The following is a 17,826-nucleotide window of genomic DNA, read 5'->3' on the forward strand; positions in this document are numbered from 1 at the left end:
GGTCAGGCAATTCCCACATCACGGATCTGTCCATTTTAGAAGAAAAGTGAAGAATGACGGCGGTACAACATCACTGGAGGGAACAGGTGCTCCAACTATTGAGGGTATTTTTTTTTTTTTTTTTGTCCACAGCTTCATCAAACATTAAAAGTGAATTTCTAGGTCAACTCCAGCTGAAAAGTACTTATTTTAGAACGCAATTTTTTGTTTCCTTAGCAATGCTCTGACATCACGTCAAGGTTCTTACACTCAAAAATAGGGCCTAAAAAGGAGCCTTGATTCTTTTTGTATGGTTTATATTTGCAGATGTTTCAATGTCTTTATTAGATGTAGTAAGAGTAACACATTCTAGAGAGAGAGAGATGATTCCAAACAGACTACTCCAGATAATATTTAATAAACAAGTTTTTAACTATACTCATGTTGGTATCCATGACTGTTGCCTGTTACCTAGGAATTAAATGTTGAGTTGCAAGGTATCATCACTATAGTAACTGGAAGTCACTGGAATGTTGAAAATGTGGGAAGATGTTAAATTTAGATCAAAGTGAGTATTTGTCACATTATCAATCCTATTCCGGCAGATCTTCCTTATATATCACATGAGAATCTCCTTTCTCTCTTTTGTGCCAATTCTCAAAATCATTCAAATTAGCAAAACAAAATTTTTTTTGGTTTTCAGAAATAATGGTTTTGTTGTTTTTTCAAACCATAACTTAACCGTTGTTGTTTAGTGCCTAAGTCATGTCTGACTCTTCTCAACCCCATAGACTGCATCACGCCAGGCTTCCCTATCCTTCACTGTCTCCCAGAGCTTGCTCAAGCTCATGTCCGTTGAGTCGATGATGCCATCTAACCATTCATGTCCCAGTGCTATTTCGCTTTCACTGAATGATAAACATTACAAATGCCTTGTGTTTTCTGGACACACACTTTTAAGTAGCCTTTTTTTTTAAACCTCAGAAATGCCCCATCTGACCTTCCTTGTGACTGGTCACAGTGAATCATTCAAAGCTGGCATGCTGCAGGATTTTAGTGCTTTCTGTGGCATTAACTTCCCTATCCGCAAACACACAGCCTTCAAACTACCCAGATGAGATCAAACGGTTGCTGGTGTTTATATTTTCCTAGGCATCAGAAAAAAAAGTCAATCCCACAAAATTAAGTGTCTTTAGGAGAAAAACAAAAAGACATATGGATGTCTCACATCAAAGGCAGAAATATTTTCCATCTCTTGTTTAGTGTTCCCAAACTCCAGGCAGTCTCTTTTTAAATTTTTTTTTTCCTTTTTCTCTATTCCCTTTCTCTCCTGCCTCTGAATTATAATTAGGAAACTGGAGGATAGAGTTGACCTTCACTTGCACTCATTTTCAGTAATAAGCAAAGTCTAATGGAGGACTTTTCTGCTTCCTGACAAATGATCAATGCTGCTTCTTTGGAGTCCCTGACACACATCTGTGGGGTGTTGGCCATGAGCTCCCCATTGGAAACCCCTGAAGGGGGACTGTGCTCCAAGCAGTGTGAACACATGTGTTGCTAGTCACCTGTCCTGCTTTGTCCATGGCCCACTGTTGTCTAAGAATAACGAGTGTTCCTGACCCAACTCTTTACTAAAACTTTCTGGAGGAGTTGACCTCCTTGGATTGTACCCCTGGAAGAGCCAAGTGAAGGACTGTATTTTGCCTCGGACCAGATCCCCCGGTTGAGCAAGCAGCTCCTCTCATAGGTCTGGACTGAGGAAAGGATGAGCCGTGCTCTGAGTTAGTGAGACCAGCTGGATACACTTTGTATCAAAATATACTCCCTCTCTTCTGTCCCAAAGCTCGAGGAGAATGAGGTACAGTTCATTCCCCAAAGAAACAATCCTACTAGTAACTAGTGCTGACAGAGTCCAGCGGATGTCCAGAGGAGAGATATTTATTATGCCTGACAGTGCTTACAGAGTCTTCAGTGGGAGCCTGGGAACCCCTTCCTCTGCAGTCTCTTTTTTCTCTCCATGGCCCCAACGATGCCCACCCCATTCTAGGGGTGCTGGCTCCATCTCGGGAGTGAGTAGGTAGTGAGATTCGTTGAGGTCATCATGATCGTTTTTCTTAGACGACTCAACCTGTTACACTTGCCTTCTCCCTCATAAGAAGAAGCTTATCATTTCAGCATCTTCTGATGATACCATTCAAATAAACCCTTTTTAAAATGTGTTTAATGTGCTTAAAATTTTCTTTCACTTGAATCTTTACTACAAGTTCCATTTATCAGAAGTAAACAAGGAAGAAAAAAATTTTAATTATGTGTATATACGTGCTAAGCCACTTCAGTTGTGTTGACTCTTTGCAACCCCATGGACTTTTGTCCGCCAGGCTCCCCTGTACATGGAATTTTCCAGGCAAGAATACTGGAGTGGGTTGCCGTTTCCTTCTCCAGGGGATCTTCCTGGCCCAGAGGCTGAACCTGCATCTCCTATGTCTCCTGCATTGCAGGCAGATTCTTTACCACTGAACCACTGAGGAAGCCCCCACATATATATACAGATAGATAGATATAGATACATCTATTCAAGAAGTCCAAACATAACATAGTGTCTTCTTTGAACCAAGAATTGTAGTAGGTCCTGGGAGTATAGAAATGAATAATTCATAGGCAAAATTTCAGTGTCTATGAATTCAGAAATTAACTAGAGGTGAGGTGGTGGTGGTGAGTTTCCTAGTGGCTCAGTGCTAGAGAATCTGCCTGCCAATTCAAGAGATGCAGGTTCAATTCCTGGGTCAGGAAGATCCCCTAGAGAAGGAAATGGCAGCCCATCCAGTATTCTTGCCTGGAGAATCCCATGGACAGAGGAGCCTGGGGGGCAACAGTCTATGGGGTTGCAAAGAGCAGCAGCAGCAAGGTGGGGGAGGTAAATAGACATATAAAAAGTTAATGGTAATGCAGTCCTGTAAGAGCTTGCATCTAGAAATGAATAAAGTTTTGGTTACCTCTGAAGGAGGTACCACTCCCTGGAAGAGCCTGAGAGGATATTGTTGGTCTAGGGTGGATGGGCCTTAGTCACAAGGAGGCTAGCTGCAGGGCTCAGGGTAGGGTGGGAGGGTTGGGGGCAGGGGGTAGGGACATATCCCATAGTTAGTGCTGACTCACTAGTGGGCAAAGCCAGGCCTTGGCATAGCTGGCTGCCAGGCTGGGAATCCTGGAGCTGGTGTCAGCCTAACGGCGAGTGAGGCCCGATCCTAGGGCAGCTGGCTGTGGGGCCCAAGGTATCCTGAAGTTAGTCAGCTTGCTGAGGGATGGGGTTGGGGCCCAGGGGTAGGGTCCCAGGGCTGTGCTCACCCCTGGTGGATGAGGCTAGGTCCTGGACTGGCTAACGTCCAGGGCCAGGTCAAGTGGTCTGCTGGTGGGTGGGGCTGTGTCCCCAGTTCAGCTCCTGCTTGACCTGGGGTGTCACAAGACTGGCCAGTGGGTAGTGGGCAGGGCAGGGTCCTGGCACCAATAAGCTGGAGGGAGAATTGTAAAATGCTGCTTGCCAGCACCAGTGGCTCGTGGTAAGACAAGCCCCCTAAAACGGCTTCTGCCAGAGTCTGTCACCAGTCTGTGTCATGGGGGTGGGTCTAAATTGCCTCCTTCCTCTCCAGAAGGCTCTCCAAGATCAGAAAGTGGGTCGGACCCTTTCAACATCTCCCCTGGGTCTTCAAGTGTGTGCGATTTTGTGTTCACCCTTTATAAGTGGAGTATCTATTTCCCACAGCCCTGTGGCTCTCCTGAAAGTAAGCCCCACTGGCCTTCAAAGCCAGATGTTCTGAGAGCTTATCTTCCCCATGCAGGACACCTGGACCGAGGAGCCCGAGGTGGGTCTCCGATATCTCACACCTGAGGAAGAACCTCTGCGATTATAATCAGCAACCTGTTTGTGGGTTGCTCACCTGGAGGTGTGGGTCTTGACTGTACCATACCTCCACCCCCCTACCTGTCTTCTTGTGGTTCTCCCTTTATATCTTTGGACTTCCTTGGTGGCTCAGATGGTAAAGAATCTGCCTGCAATGCAGGAGACCCAGGTTTGATCCTTGGGTTGGGAAGATCCCTGGAGAAGGGAATGGCAATCCACACCAGTATTCCTGCCTGGAGAATTCCATGGACAGAGAAGCCTGGCAGGCTACGCGGTCCACGGGGTTGCAAAGAGTCGAACACAACTGAACGACTAACACTTTCACTTTTCACTTCTATATCTTTAGCTGTAGACAATCTTCTCTAGCTAGTTTTCAAGTCATCCTCATCAGCAGTTGCTCTGTATATAGTTGTAATTCTGGAGTGCTCATGAGAGGGGGTAAGCTTGGGTTCTTCCCAACCCAGGGATTGAACTCAAGTCTCCTGCATCTCCTGCATTGGCAGGCAGGTTCTTGACCACTAGCGCCACCTGGGAAGCCCTCTGAGCTACCATGCTGCTGCTGCTGCTAAGTCGCTTCAGTCGTGTCCGACTCTGTGCGACCCCATAGACAGCGGCCCACTAGGCTCCTCTGTCCCTGGGATTCTCCAGGCAAGAACACTGCAGTGGGTTGCCATTTCCTTCTCCAATGCATGAAAGTGAAAAGTGAAAGGGAAGTCGCTCAGTCGTGCCCAACTCTTAGCAACCCCATGGACTGCAGCCTACTGGGCTCCTCCGTCCATGGGATTTTCCAGGCAAGAGTATTGGAGTGGGGTGCCATTGCCTTCTCCTCTGAGCTACCATAGCCCAATACAAAATAAAAAGTTTAAAATTTGGGGAAAAAAAAGAATTCTCCCTTAATTGTGATGTTTCCTCTGGTAAATTTCCATCCACTAAGCCCCACCCTGCTTCTTGGCTACAAATTCCCATTTTTCCTTATTGAGTTGATTGGAATTGAGCCCAATCTCTCTCCCCTACTATAAAACCTCTTTGTAATGGTTCCTATACTTTTTGTGATAGTTCCCCTGAATAAAGTCTGCCTTAGCATGCTTTAACAAGTGTCATGAATAATTTTCTTCTTAATAGACTTCAACATATGAATTTTGGAGCGAGGTGACTCAATTCAGCTGATAATATAGAGCTTTGAAAGTTTTGAGAAAGTATGGTAAGGAAGCTCCAGTGAAGAGCTTCTCCTGAGAGAGACAAAGACAGAAAGACGGAGGGAGGGAGAGGAGATTCTTGGTTTTCTTAGAGCTCTGGAAGAGGGCATGGATTGGCTGGGATAACCTCAAGCTCTGTACTGGAGAGTAAGGAGAAGAGAATGAAAAAAGTAGTTGGCTTCCTGTAGGATAACACTTCTGTGTGGTTTAGGAAAAATAAACCTCAGGAAAACACAAAATCAAACAACGCTCTGACATGTAGCCCTATGTATCTCTTGGCAATTGAAATGCCCACTACTATTCCATCACCAGAGAGTCATGTTTATGATTATTACCAGTTATTGATTGCCTACTAGTTCAGTCCAGCAGAGACAGTAAGGACCCTAGGGTCAGACAACCTTGCATTTTAGTCCCAGCTGTATCACTTACCATGCAACCTTGAAAAATTCAACTTCTAGGCACCTCATCTTCTCTTCTGGAAACTTTGAACAATGACTGTGTCTTCCTCAGATGGCTCTAGTTAGGTATATGAGATATGATTTAGTGTTAATACAGTCAGGGACTATATATAAAAGTCCATGAATTTTTTATATTTTATCTTTTTTATTTTGGGGGGAACACAATTCAGCCCCTAAAAATACCCAAAATAATTAAAATCAGTGTCTCAAAGAGACGTCTGTATACTCATGTTCGTAGCAGCATTACTGACAATAGCCTAAAGGTGGAAGCAACTCAAGGGTCCATCAAAAAATAAATAGATAAAATGGGGTGTATATATACATCAGTTTAGTCGCTCTGTTATGTCTGACTCTTTGTGACTCCATGGACTGCAGGACACCAGGCTTCCCTGTCCATCACCAACTCCCAGAGCTTGCTCAAACTCATGTCCATTGAGTCAATGATGCCATCCGACCATTCATGTCCCAGTGATATTTCGCTTTCACTGAATGATAAACAACAAATGTCTCATCCTGTTATCCCCTTCTCTTCCTGCCTTCAATCTTTCCCAGCATCAGGGTCTTTTCTAAGGAGTCAGTTCTTCCCATCAGGTGGCCAAAGTATTGAAGCTTCAGCTTCAGCATCAGTCCTTCTAATGAATATTCAGGACTGATATACTTTAGGATTGACTGGTCTGATCGCTTTGCCGTCCAAGGGACTTTCAAGAGTCTTCTCCAACACCACAGTTCAAAAGCATCAATTTTTCAGCACTCAGCTTTCTTTAGGGTCCAACTTTCACATCCATACATAACTACTGGAAAAACCATAGTTTTGACAATTTGGGCCTTTGTCAGCAAAATAATGTCTCTGCTTTTTAATATACTATCTAGGTTTGTCATCGCTTTTCATCCAAGGAACAAGCGTCTTTTAATTTCATGTCTGCAGTCACCATCTGCAGTGATTTTGGAGCCCAAGAAAAGAAGTCTCTCGATGTTTCTGTTATTTCCCCATCTATTTCCCATGAAGTGATGAGACCGGATGCCACGATCTTAGTTTTTTGAATGTTGAGTTTTAAGCCAGCTTTTTCACTCTCCACTTTCACTTTCATCAAGAGGCTCTTTAGTTCCTCTTCGCTTTCTGCCATAAGGGTAGTGTCATCTGCATACCTGAGGTCATTGATATTTCTCCTGGCACTCTTGATTTCAGCTTGAGCTTCATTAAGCCCAACATTTCACATGATGTACTCTGCATATAAGTTAAATAAGCAGGGTGACAATATACAGCCTTGACATACTCCTTTCCCAATTTGAAACCAGTCCCTTGTTCCATGTCTCATTCTAACTGTTGTTTCTTGACCTGCATACAGGTTTCTCAGGAGGCAGGTCAGGTGGTGTGGTATTCCCATCTCTTGAAGAATTTTCCACATTTGTCATGATCCACATAGTCAAAGGCTTTGGTGTAGTCAATATAGCAGAAATAGGTGTTTTTCTGGAACTCTCTTGCTTTTTTGATGATCCAATAGATATTGGCAATTTGATCTCTCAAGTCCTCTGCCTTTTCTAAATCAAGCTTGAATATCTGGAAGTTCTCAGTTTACATACTGTTGAAGCCTCGCTTGGAGAATTTCGAGCATTCCTTTGCCAGTGTGTGAGATGAGTGCAATTGTGCAGCAGTTTGAACATTCTTTAGCATTGCCTTTCTTTGGGATTGGAATGAAAACTGACCTTTTCCACTCCTGTGGCCACTGCTGAGCTTTCCAAATTTGCTGGCGTATTGAGTGCAGCACTTTCACAGCATCATCTTTTAGGATTTTAAATACGTCAACTGGAATTCCATCCCCTCCGCTAGCTTTGTTCATGGTGATGCTTTCTAAGGCCCACTTGACTTCACATTCCAGGATGTCTGGCTCTAGGTCAGTGATCACACTATCATGCTTATCTAAGTCAGGAAGATCTTTTTTGTACAGTTCTTCTGTGTTCTTGCCACCTCTTCTTAATATCTTCTGCTTCTGTTAGGTCCATACCATTTCTGTGCTTTATTGAGCCGATTTTTGTATGAAATGTTCCCTCAGTATCTCACATTTTCTTGAAGAGATCTCTAATCTTTCCCATCCTATTGTTTTCCTCTATTTCTTTGCATTGATCACTGAGGAAGGCTTTCTTATCTCTCCTTGCTATTCTTTGGAACTTTGCATTCAGATGAGTATATCTTTCCTTTTCTCTTTTGCCTTTAACTTTTCTTTTCTCAGCTATTTGTAAGGCCTCCTCAGACAACCAATTTGCCTTTTTGCATTCTTTTTCTTGGGGATGGTCTTGATCACTGCTTCCTGTACAAACTCATCAACCTCCTTCCATAGTTCTTCAGACACTCTATCAGATATAATCCCTTGAATCTATTTCTCACTTCCACTATATAATCATAAGGGATTTCTCACTTCCTCTGTATAATCCCTTGAATCTATTTCTCACTTCCACTGTATAATCATATATATATACATACACACACACAGTGGAATATCATTCAGACTTAAAAATGAAATAAATGTTGATGTATGCTATGACAAGGATTAACCTTGGGTATATTATGCTAAATGGATTTTAAAAAAGTCACAAAAAGACAAATACTGTATGATCCTACTTACATAAGTCACCTATAAAATTCATAGAAACAGAAATTACAACTATAACCCAATTTTTTTTTTAAAAGAAAAGAAATACAGGGTGGTTGCCAGGGGCTGAGAGGAGAGAGGAATGGGGTGTTAGTGTTCAATAGGTATGGAATTTCAGTTTTGCAAGATCAAATAATTTGGGAGCTTAGATGTACAACAATGTGAATGTACTTAACACTATTGAAGTGTACCCCTAAAAATGGTTAAGATGAAAAATTTTATGTTTTGTATCTTTTAAATAAATTTAAAATTTAAAAATTACATAGCTGTATACACGTGTTATACCACTGTTAATTTCCTTGCTTTGATAATGTACTATGTTTATGTAAGATGCAACCATTTAGGCACACTGAGTGAATGGAACAGGGAGCCTCCATGTATGATCTTTGCAATTTCCTGTGAATCTATAATTACTTCAAAGCAAAAAGGTTTTAAGATTTATATTCTTGTGTTAAAACAATTAAGGAAGTTAGAGATTGTCAATTAAATCTCTTGGACCAGGATAACAGAACTTTATGGAGACAGAGATTAAACTGTTTAATCGCAGCATGCCCATAGGGGTAACTTTAATCAGAAAGAAGCTCACGAACTGGAACCCAGTTGGACCAAGTAATGCATGTAATTACTGACCTGGACTCTTGGGCCCCTGAATCAATAGAAATTGATAAGAGGCCAGACAAGAAGCACGAGGGAATGAAAACAAGAATCAAGACACCCAAGCTCACTATTTTATCTATTTTTAATCTCCTACAAAAATCCTGTGAGGAAACAATAAATGCTGGAGAGAGTGTGGAGAGAAGGGAACCCTCCTACATTGCTGGGGGAATGTAAGTTGGTACAGCCACTGAGAAGAATAGAATGGAGGTTCCTTAAAAAACTAAAATTAGACCCAACAATCCCACTCCTGGGCATATATCCAGAGCAAAACATGATCCAAAAGGATACTTGCACCCCAATGTTCATTGCAATACTGTTTATACTAGCTAAGACATGGAAGCAACCTAAATATCCATTGACAGAGGAATGGATAAAAAAGATGTTGTACATGTATACAGTGGAATATTACTCAGAAAAGAAGGAAATAATGCCATTTGCAGCAACATGGATGCGCCTATAGATTGTCATACTGAGTGAAGTCAGACAGAGAAGGAGAAATATTGTATGACATCCTTTATATGTGTAATCTAAAAAGAATTGATTCAAATAAATTTTCAAACCAGAAAGAGACTCACAGACTTAGAGAATGAACCTATGGTTGCCTGGGGGAAGGATGGGGGTGGAGGGATAGTTAGGGAGCTTGGGATGGACAAGTACACAGTGCTATATTTAAAATGGAGAAGCAACAAAGACCTACTGTATAGCACATAGAAATCTGCTCAATGTTATGTGGCAACCTGGATGGGAGGGTGTTGGGTAGAGAATGGATACATGTATATGTATGGCTGAATCCCTTCAGTATTCACCTGAAACTATCACAACATTGTTTGTTAATCAACTATATCCCAGAACAAAATAAAAAGCTAAAATGTAAAAAAAAAAAATCCTGTGAGGTACATATCATCAGCCCCCCTCCAACTGTCTCCTAGCATCCCACATACCCCAGGTATCACTGAAGATAATTGACATGAAATTCATGAGAGCTCTACTCCCCAAAACTGATGGAAGCAGTAGCTTCAAAATTACTTCCTTCTTCTCTTCTTTGGATGGTGCAATTATCCTGTACATAGCTGTTCTCCCGGCACAGTTCCTATGACAACGGCTCTCTCAGATATTTTTCTGCCCATCCTTAGTACTCATGGCTCTTCTTGTTACCAAAGAAAATCATCAAATAAAGCCTTACGTCAAGGGTTTTGTTAACGGGAAATCTTTTGTTAATGGGGACTCTCAGAAAAGAGCTATGATGCTCCATCAACCGAGGCAGCAAATTGCTTTAAGCTGTTTCTGTTTAAATGTTATAAAGCCTCGTACACACTCACTCTCTCCAGCACAATAATTGGGAACATGTACAATTAGATGTCATAGTTACTAGTACAATGCAAAGCAAAGAGTTTCATTCTGATTGATCTCTTTAAAAAAATCTTTTTCTCGATGATGTTTCTTTCATTTTAATTGTCTGTTGCAATTTGCTTTACAATATCACAGTATGTAAACATTTGGAACTCTGTGGGCACAATTCAACTCTAATCTACACCCCAGGGATCAATGAACATATGAAGTGGCCTGATCTAATAAACACCCTAAGAATTGGCCAGGTGGCATTCAAAAGTATTTTTGTCAAAAAAAAAAAAAAAGGTGAAATTGTTAGTCACTTAGTTACCCTGACTCTTTGCGACTCCAGGGATTGTAGCCCACCAGGCTTCTCTGCCCATGGGATTCTCCAGGCAAGAATACTGGAGTGGGTTGCCATTCCCTCCTCCAGGGGATCTTCCTGACCCAGGGATCCAACTCAGGCTTCTACATGGCAGGCAGATTCCTTACTCTCTGAGCCACCAGAAAAGCCCATATCAACACTAAAATTCCTATTATTTTAGTGTGTTAGAAAGACTTTCCAACTGGTGAAATCAGTAGAGTTTAAGTTATGAAATTGTTAGAAGTTGGGCATCTCCATCTTTGCAGGAACAAGGTAGAAACACCTGTCTGGGTCAGTAGTTCACACCAGGAGGAGAGTTGGTATGGCCCTGTACCCTGCCCATCAGTGGATGGTCCTGTTCTCTGATCTGACTAAACGGCCTGACCCTGGCTCCATCACAACACACTTGTCTTCATCTTGGGGCGAGTCATTCATGGAGGTCCTGGTCATTGTGTCAAGGGTGAAAACTGAAAATATTAGAAGTAAACAGAGACTGTACAATTGTTTTATGCCTGCTTGCTACCCAGTATTTGTGTACTTAGAATGATATGGTCTGAAATGAATAATCGACAAGGCCTTACTGTATAGCACACAGAACTCTTCTCAACCTTATGTGGCAGCCTGGATGGGAGGGGAGTTGGCAGAGAATGGATACACATATATACATGGTTGAGTCCCTTCACTATTTACCTGAAACTATAACAACATCATTTGTCAATTGGCTATGGTGGTGGTTTAGTTGCTAAGCCACATCCGACTCTTGGGACCCCATGGACTGTAGCCTGCCAGGCTTCTCTGTCCACGGGATTCTCCAGGCAAGAATACTGGAGTGGGGTGCCATTTCCTTCTCCAGGGGATCTTCCCCACCCAGGAATCAAACCCAGGTCTCCTGCATTGCAGGCAGATTCTTTAACAACTGAGCTATGAGGGAAGCCCAGTCTTCATATAATTGCCTATACCCCAATACAAAATAAAAAGTTTTTTTTAAAAAAGAATAATATGGTCTGAAATATACTTTTGCTACAACTATCTGGTAGAAAGGTGGTAAGTGATACTCCCTCTAACTACTGGAGACCTCTGATGAAGTTCAAAATTACCTGATATTCATGCAACGAAAAGTAACTGGGACTAAGTTGGTTCAAATTCTCATACTCCATTCTTCAACACACAGCTCATAATAATCTGTATACCTCAATTTTCCCTGCCAGAATGATATTTGTTTTCGTTGACAGGCTCATTGATCTTTATGCAAGTACAGTCTCAGAATATTATCTTCAGGCAACATAGAAATGCTCTAGTGTCCATAAGCAACATTTAGGTACTGAGTCATGAATCCTCATACTAATTCCCAGACACTTTGTTTTCCCTTTTAAGACTATTTTTAGAGCAGTTTTTGTTCATATCAAAATTGAATGGAAGACATTGTGAGTTCCTATTATCCTCTGTCCTCAACACATGCACAGCCTCCCCATCAACATTCCCCCCCACAGTGGTAATTTGCTACAACTGTTGAACCTACACTGACACATCATTATCACACATAGTCCACAGGTTGACTCAAGGGTTCACTCTTGATTTTATACATTCTATGGGTTTTGACAAACATAATTATATGTATCCATCACGATAGTATCATACAGAGTCCTTTCAATGACCTAAAAGTCTTTTGTGTTCCACCTGTTTATGCTTCCCTCCCACTGCCAACCCCCCCAGAACCACTGATTTTTTTTTATAAATGATATACATTTATTTCCCCTCTCTCTACTATCTCCTTAAAGAGCCCTTCTATCCCCACCTGAGCTCCCAAACCCACTTGCAAGTACTTGTATTACAACACACCTGACATTGTTCCTGTTATTTTCACTAAGACACCCCCAAGACTATGAGTTTTTAAGTAAGGTTTTTCATTCACGTTCATCAGCCTTTCTCCCAGTAGAGGGCCTGGCATGTGATAGGAATGCAAAAGCTGCTTGGTGAGTTAGTGAGGAAGTGACTCCTGGAAGTTAACACTTATTGCCTTTATGGTTTTGGAATCACTCCTCCACCAGCAGCACTTGTGATTTCCCAAATGAAGCTTTACATGCCTAGGAGTCTGACACGATCAGTCACAATAGGAAAAGCTGGATTTCCCTCCAAAAGAGATGCATCTTTCACTCTCTAAGGTCTTTACTCTGTGGAAGGGTCAAAATGCGGATCAAATATAAGAAGTAAGGAAATAAAACACCTTTAACAATTCCATGAAGTACAGAAAGGAAACTGTAAAGTCTCAACATCTCATCATAATGTCCTGAAATGGAAAGTCCATGTTGCTGTTTGGTAAGCCACTGCAGGGCTTTCGTCATCCCAGCTTACAGACACCTTTTGAGGCAGAGAATGGATATCAAGAAAACCAGTGGCTGGAGTGCCTAGTATTGTTAGGCCAGGAGTGGATGGACAAAATGGCCAGAAGGGTTCCTCATTACATAAATATACTTGGGAAACATCCTTTAGGAAAGAATGTCAGGAACATTCTGGAAGGTTTATGTCTGAAATATGTCAGAGACTGGAAAAAACAAAGGTTGGAAACCGCTGCTTTTGATTTTAGACCATGCAACCCCAAGCACAGAACTGCTTGACCTAATTTCTGATTCCACAAACAGCTTTGGGGAAATCGTCATTACTTTACCCTAGCCTTCCCAGAACAAGAACCAAACATCCCTGAGGACGCCAAATGACACCACCACCCCACCACCAAGCTGGCACTGGCAAAGAGGTAGGCTATTTGCAGAGAGCACGCCGCCTCTGCTGTGAGTGGGCAGTGAAGTACCAGAGAGATGCGTGCTGCCTGCCTGGAGACAGGGTTGCTAGGTGCCTCTGAAGTAGTGAGACCAAGAGGTGTGCATTATTTCCCCCACACTTCTGATTTTACACAGTGACAGTGGTAGCCTGGAAACAACAGGAAAGAATAGTGCCTGTGATGTCAGAAATAATGGCCAGCCAAGTGCCCTATGGGGCAGAAGGAGCAGGGTTGAAGCTTTTATCAAGGGCAGGAGAAAAAACGTAATGTGATTTGGTTTCACCATAATTGCTTAAGCAGCCTGGGTGAGAACTAATTATGAGTTCTTCTGGCTCCAGAGAAACCCCACCTCTTCCTTCTCCAGGATGGTACCAAAATACCAGCATTGCATCACCAGAAATCACTCCCATTGGCGGCCTTTCTTAGGGAAAGCCGTGTGCTCCGTTTCTCTGAAAGCCACTGGAATCTGAATAGACCCAGGAATTTATATCTTTCCAAGGCAAATAAAATATTCCTGGCACTTCCTTGTCACTTGAAAGCTCCTAGAGTGCTTGCCTATGATTATGTCATAGAGGAAGTATTGTTTTTAAAATGTGGGAGTGATGAAATGTGGACCAGGAAATGAAGGGACAAGTTATAGGCCTTTCGTCACTACAACAGCCCCGCCACTGTGAGACTCAGGGTAAGTCCTGGGTTTCAGAACCAAGCTGTTCATTGGTGATATTTGGCGGCTCTCACTGGGCTCTAGTGGGCTTCCCTGCTGGCTCAGTCAGTAAAGAATCTGCTTGCAATGTAGGAGACTAAGGTTTGATTCCTGGGTAGGGGAGATCCCCTGGAGAAGGGAATAGCAACCCATCCCAGTATTCTTGCCTAGGAAATCCTACAGACAGAGGACCCTGGGGGGCTACAGTCCACAGGGTAACAAGAGTCGGGCACGACTTAACAACTAAACAACAACTGAGCCCTAATGGCCCTAAAGAGTAAAGGACTTTTGTTCAGAAAGTTGGTCACTTAATTCTCAGCAGAGGTAACACTGAAAATCAACTTGTGTTCATCCAGGTTAACAGTCCAACCTGCAAGCACAGTAAATCTGCTATAATGTGATTATTTGGAATCTTTGTGAGCTCTGAGAATGAGGCAAGTAGACATACAGAAGTAAAAAGAACTGAGTTCAAATCCTAGGTTCAATCTGGGTTCAAACCCTATACTAGCTATACATAAGTTACTTGCTTTTTCGGAATGTCCGATTCAGCTGAGAAAAGAGGTAAAATTATCAGTTCCTATGTAAGGATGAGTAACAATATGTAAAGTGTCTGCACCGCACTTGGAACACAGGATGTGCACAATAAATGGGAGCGTGTGTCACAATTCTCTCTCTCTTGACAGGAAAGCCTAAGCTGAGTGCCTCACACACAGGCGGCACTGTGCGGGTGACAAAGACACGCCAAGTATGACTTCTTTCCTGAACCTTCACAATGTAGCTGGTTGGGAGGCAGAAGGGGTGTGAGGACTGAAACAAGCAACAACAAAACAACACTGTAGACTTAGATACTGCATATCTTCCCCAGCTTAGGACAGGGCTAAGTCCCAATAAACCCTGTATAAATCGGAAACATCCCAAGTCAAAAATGTATCTAACATACCTAGCCTACTGAACATTATAGCTTAGCCTAGGCTACCTTAACCGTGTTCAGAATACATCAGTCTACAGTTGGGCAAAATCATCTCACACAAAACCTATCTTATAATACAGTGCTGAGTATCTCATGGGCTTTATTGAATACAGTACTGAAAGTGAAAAACAATAGTTGTAAGGTTACTAAATGGTTCTCTGTGTGTCTGCTGTTTACCTTTGTGACCATGGGGCTGACTGGGAGCTGTGGCTCGCTGTGGCTGCCTGGCATCACGAGACAGTATTGTACTACATATGGATGGTCCGGGAAAAGATTCAAAAGGAATGTTTCTACTGAATGAGTATCACTTTCACATTACTGTGAAGTCAAAAAAATTGTAAGTTGAAATCACAGTACATCAGGGACTGTCTGTCAATAGTGTAGCACAAATTCGACGCAGGGGAGAAGCTCAGGGGAAAGGAAGAACAATGCAAGTAGAGTGATAACTTCAATCACTTGAGCAGAAAAGCAAACCCAAGTGGGGTTTACCCACCACTAAGTTATGACCAACCCAGACAGCATATTAAAAAGTAGAGACATTACTTTGTCAACAAAGATCTGTCTAGTCGAGGCTATGGTTTTTCCAGTGGTCATGTATGGATGTAAGAGTTGGACTGTGAAGAAAACTGAGTGCCAAAGAATTGATGCTTTTGAACTGTGGTGTTGGAGAAGACTCTTGAGAATCCCTTGGACTGCAAGGAGATCCAACCAGTCCATCCTAAAGGAGATCAGTCCAGGGTGTTCATTGGTAGGACTGATTTTGAAGCTGAAACTCCAATACTTTAGCCACCTGATGAGAAGAGCTGACTCATTGGAAAAGACCCTGATGCTGGGAGGGATTGGGGGCAGGAGGAGAAGGGGACGACAGAGGATGAGATTGCTGGATGGCATCACCGACTCAATGGACATGGGTTTGGGTGGACTCTGGGAGTTGGTGATGGACAGGGAGGCCTGGCGTGCTGTGGTTCATGGGGTCACAAAGAGTCAGACACGACTGAGCGAATGAACTGAAGTGAAGGTTCACACAGAAGTGAAACTGTAGATTTAACAAAGACAAAAGGGCAGTCCACTGAGAAGAGGCTCATTTAAGCACCCAAAGGATATCTGAGCAAAAGTCAACTTTGGCTGCTTATTCACCAAGGCATCATTCTCAAAGAAGACTGGAGCCCTTTGGAAGCTCTAAGCATGGACCTTGACTGGGCTCACCTGTGGTAGACAGGAGATGAGTAACCAATTTTATTCTACAAGAAAAGTTAGGAAATGAGCAGAAATAAATCATCCAACTCCATAAAAAGTCCAAACTGAAATACAAGTTTAACATGTGGTACTTTGTAAAATAAAAATGGCTGATTCTACCCATGACTCTGCTGTTCTCCCTTGTCATGGTGGTGGTGGTTTAGTCGCTAAGTTGTGTCCGACTCTTGTGACCCCCACAGACTGTAGCCCACCAGGCTCCTCTGTCCATGGGATTCTCCAGGCAAGAATACTGGAGTGCATTGCCATTTCCTTCTCCAGGGGATATTTCCGACCCAGGAATTGTACCTGGGTCTCCTGCACTGCAGGCAGATTCTTTACCAACTGAGCTATGAGGGAAGCCCAAGGGTGTGTTGCCTCCCCGTCGGGGAATTGAACCCCGGTCTCCCGAGTGACAGGCGGGGATACTCAACACTAGACTAACAGGGACGGCTCCCTTGTCATAGATATCTTTAAATATGTATTAGAGTTATGCCCAACTCCATAAAAATGGATAAACAATAGACAGCATTTTATTTTTCTATAAACCTTAGTAATTTGAATCTGAATCCCCCAGGAAAATCCAGTCTTTATGCTTGACCATCCCCTTATTGGGAAAAGAGGAAGAAAACATAATAGCATTGATTGTGTATTTAAATCACACCCAGGCTTACTATTGTGTACAGATTTGCCTAAATACCATGTGAACTTGAATATAAATAATATTTTCTCCGAAAACTATTCCACAGACGTAAAAAGAGTTACCTTATATTGGGTTGGCCAAAAAGTTCATTCGGGTTTTTTCCATAAGACATTGCAGAAAAATCCTAATGAACTTGTTGGCCAACCCAATATTTAAGTCTTTACAAAGTTAATTATCCTGATTCAATCTCAATAGTGAAAATTTAAAATGCTTACTGAAGTCAGCTGATGAAGTTGGTAAAAAAGGAGGCAAAAATATTTTACACAGAATTGAAGTTATTCCTTAAGATAGGAATTATAAATTATAATAGTTGGATGACATTGCAAATAATCATTTTAAAAATCAACTTTAAAAAGTAGTATAGTAAGTGATCAGTTTAGAAAGATAATAAATGTAGATCTGCTGGTATAAACAATGTTTGTATCTCTCCAAAATTTATATGTTGAAATCCTTACCCCCAATGTGATTACATAGGTAGGAGCTTTGAGAATCAACAAATTCATGAGGATGGAACTCTTATGAATGGGAATAGTGTCCTCACCAAACATCAAATCTTCCAGCACCTTGATCTTGGACTTCCGAGTCTGCATAACTGTGAGAAATGAATGTTGGTTGTTGAAGCCAGTCAGTCCGTGGTATTCTTGTAATATCAGCCTGAATACATTAAGACAACTCATATGGGAAATAAACCAACTGTGGAGTAAATACGACCCACTGAATATATTCATTTGTTTTTTATACTTTTCAGAAACCCTATTAAGACATGGTAAAGAATTTTTTAAGACATCAAATCACAAGGACAAAGAATGGGGACACACACAACAGCATCAAAATTTGGAAGTCTGGAAGGTTAATGAAAGATCGCTAAATGTACCAGTTCCAAGAGTACGGGGTCCCCCAAAAGGGAAAGAAAGT

At 42.2% G+C, this 17,826-nt stretch overlaps 1 long non-coding RNA gene across 1 annotated transcript in view; it reads right to left on the reverse strand.

The window, feature by feature from the left end:
* The window catches only part of LOC112447286 (uncharacterized), a 95,307-nt gene that overhangs the window by 22,297 nt on the left and 55,184 nt on the right, over positions 1-17,826 (reverse strand). Inside the window, exon 2 of the long non-coding RNA XR_009494772.1 lies at positions 5,500-5,586. This is a non-coding gene — a long non-coding RNA (uncharacterized lncRNA). The remainder of the gene's footprint in view (positions 1-5,499; positions 5,587-17,826) is intronic.

The sequence above is a fragment of the Bos taurus genome, chromosome 1, assembly GCF_002263795.3.
Source record: "Bos taurus isolate L1 Dominette 01449 registration number 42190680 breed Hereford chromosome 1, ARS-UCD2.0, whole genome shotgun sequence".
Taxonomy (NCBI): Eukaryota; Metazoa; Chordata; class Mammalia; order Artiodactyla; family Bovidae; genus Bos; species Bos taurus.